Genomic DNA, 3,017 nt, shown 5'->3' with positions numbered 1-3,017 from the left:
TTCATCTACTAACACTTCATCTCACCCAAATTCGAACCCCCTCTTCCATCTGTGTTCAAATTTTCTCTTCTTCCCTTCTTTACATTACATTCTTTTCTTCTTCTACTCACACAGGGGAACCTCTATACCTGGGTAAAAAGGATCCCTATTATTATTATTTTTTTGTTCCTTCTTTTTCATATGAGCAGGAGCAAGGACAAGAACATTCTTGTTGAAGCAGATCCAGAACCTGAAAGGACTCTGAAGAGGAAACTAAGAGAAGCTAAAATACAACAATCCAGAGATAACCTTACAGAAATTTTTGAACAAGAAGAGGAGATGGCAGCCGAAAATAATAATAATGCAAAGAGGATGCTTGGTGACTTCACTGCACCTAATTCCAATTTACATGGAAGAAGCATCTCGGTCCCTACCATTGGAGCAAACAACTTTGAGCTTAAACCTCAATTAGTTTCTCTAATGCAACAAAACTGCAAGTTTCATGGACTTCCATCTGAAGATCCTTTTCAGTTCTTAACTGAATTCTTGCAGATATGTGATACTGTTAAGACTAATGGAGTAGATCCTGAAGTCTACAGGCTCATGCTTTTCCCTTTTGCTGTGAGAGACAGAGCTAGAATATGGTTGGACTCTCAACCTAAGGATAGCCTGAACTCTTGAGATAAGCTGGTCAAGGCTTTCTTAGCCAAGTTCTTTCCGCCCCAAAAGCTGAGTAAGCTTAGAGTGGATGTTCAAACCTTCAGACAGAAAGAAGGTGAATCCCTCTATGAAGCTTGGGAGAGATACAAGGAACTGACCAAAAAGTGTCCTTCTGACATGCTTTCAGAATGGACCATCCTGGATATATTCTATGATGGTCTGTCTGAATTAGCTAAGATGTCATTGGATACTTCTACAGGTGGATCCATTCACCTAAAGAAAATGCCTGTAGAAGCTCAAGAACTCATTGACATGGTTGCTAATAACCAGTTCATGTACACTTCTGAAAGGAATCCTGTGAATAATGGGACGCCTATGAAGAAGGGAGTTCTTGAAATTGATACTCTAAATGCCATATTGGCTCAGAATAAAATATTGACTCAGCAAGTCAATATGATTTCTCAGAATCTGAATGGAATGCAAGCTGCATCCAACAGTACTCAAGAGGCATCTTCTGAAGAAGAAGCTTATGATCTTGAGAACCCTGCAATAGCAGAGGTAAATTATATGGGTGAACCTTATGGAAACACCTATAACCCCTCATGGAGAAATCACCCAAATTTCTCATGGAAGAATCAACAAAAGCCTCAACAAGGCTTTAATAATGGTGGAAGAAACAGGTTTAGCAATAGCAAGCCTTTTCCATCATCCACTCAGCAACAGACAGAGAACTCTGAACAAAATACCTCTAATTTAGCAAACTTAGTCTCTGATCTATCTAAGGCCACTCTGAGTTTCATGAATGAAACACGGTCCTCCATTAGAAATTTGGAGGCACAAGTGGGCCAGCTGAGTAAGAGGATCACTGAAATCCCTCCTAGTACTCTCCCAAGCAATACAGAAGAAAATCCAAAAGGAGAGTGCAAGGCCATTGATATAACCATCATGGCCAAACCCAAAGAGGAAGGGGAGGACATGAATCCCAAGGAGGAAGACCTCCTGGGACGTCCAGTGATCAATAAGGAGTTTCCCTCTGAGGAACCAAAGGAATCTGAGGCTCATCTAGAGACCATAGAGATTCCATTAAACCTCCTTACGCCCTTCATGAGCTCTGATGAGTATTCCTCTTCAGAAGAGAATGAGGATGTTACTAAAGAGCAAGTTGCCAAGTTCCTTGGTGCAATCATGAAGCTGAATGCCAATTTATTTAGTAATGAGACTTGGGGAGATGAACCTCCCCTGTTCACCAATGAACTAAATGCATTGGATCAACTGAGATTGCCTCAGAAGAAACAGGATCCTGGAAAGTTCCTAATACCTTGTACCATAGGCACCATGACCTTTGAGAAGGCTCTATGTGACCTGGGGTCAGGAATAAACCTCATGCCACTCTCTGTAATGGAGAAACTGAGAATCTTTGAGGTGCAAGCTGCTAGAATCTCATTAGAGATGGCAGACAATTCCAGAAAATAGGCTTATGGACAAGTAGAGGACATATTAATAAAGGTTGAAGGCCTTTACATCCCTGCTGATTTCATAATCCTAGATACTGGGAAGGATGAGGATGAATCCATCATCCTTGGAAGACCCTTCCTAGCCACAGCAAGAGCTGTGATTGATGTTAACAGAGGTGAACTAGTCCTTCAATTGAATGAGGACTCCCTTGAGTTTAAAACTCAAGGACATCCTTCTGTAAACATGGAAAAGAGGCACAGTAAGCTTCTCTCAAAACAGAGTCAACCAGAGCCCCCACAGTCAAACTCTAAGTTTGGTGTTGGGAGGCCACAACCAAACTCTAAGTTTGGTGTTGAACTCCCATATCCAAACTCTAAGTTTGGTGTTGGGGAGTCTCAACAATGCTCTGAACATCTGTGAGGCTCCATGAGAGCCCACTGTCAAGCTATTGACATTAAAGAAGCGCTTGTTGGGAGGCAACCCAATTTTTATTTATCTAATTTTATTTTTATTGTTCTTTCATGTTTTATTAGGTTCATGATCATGTGGAGTCACAAAATAAATATAAAAATTGAAAACGAAATCAAAAACAACAGAAGAAAAATCACACCCTGGAGGAGGATCTTACTGGTGTTTAAACGCCAGTAAGGAGCATCTGTCTGGCGTTCAATGCCAGAACAGAGCATGTTTCTGGCGTTGAACGCCAGAAACAAGCAGCATCCTGGCGTTCAGACGCCAGAAATGCACAGTGAGGAAAGCTGGCACTGAACGCCAGAAACAAGCATAGAACTGGCGTTCAACGCCAGAAATATGCTGCATCTGGGTGCTGAACGCCCAGAACAAGCATCAATTCGGCGTTTAAACGCCAGAATTGCATGCAAAGGCATTTTACATGCCTAATGGGTGCAGGGATGCAAATCCTT

The 3,017-nt window shown here is 41.7% G+C and overlaps 1 non-coding gene across 1 annotated transcript; it reads right to left on the bottom strand.

The window, feature by feature from the left end:
- Nucleotides 1-714: 714 nt before the first annotated feature.
- LOC112746390 (small nucleolar RNA R71) lies at nt 715-822 on the bottom strand. The gene has a single exon (XR_003174276.1). It is a non-coding gene; the product is annotated as a small nucleolar RNA R71 (small nucleolar RNA).
- Nucleotides 823-3,017: the final 2,195 nt, after the last annotated feature.

Source organism: Arachis hypogaea, chromosome 14 (genome assembly GCF_003086295.3).
Source record: "Arachis hypogaea cultivar Tifrunner chromosome 14, arahy.Tifrunner.gnm2.J5K5, whole genome shotgun sequence".
NCBI lineage: Eukaryota > Viridiplantae > Streptophyta > Magnoliopsida > Fabales > Fabaceae > Arachis > Arachis hypogaea.
The sequence above is the reverse complement of the archived record's forward strand: the minus strand, read 5'-3'. Positions and strand labels throughout refer to the sequence as shown.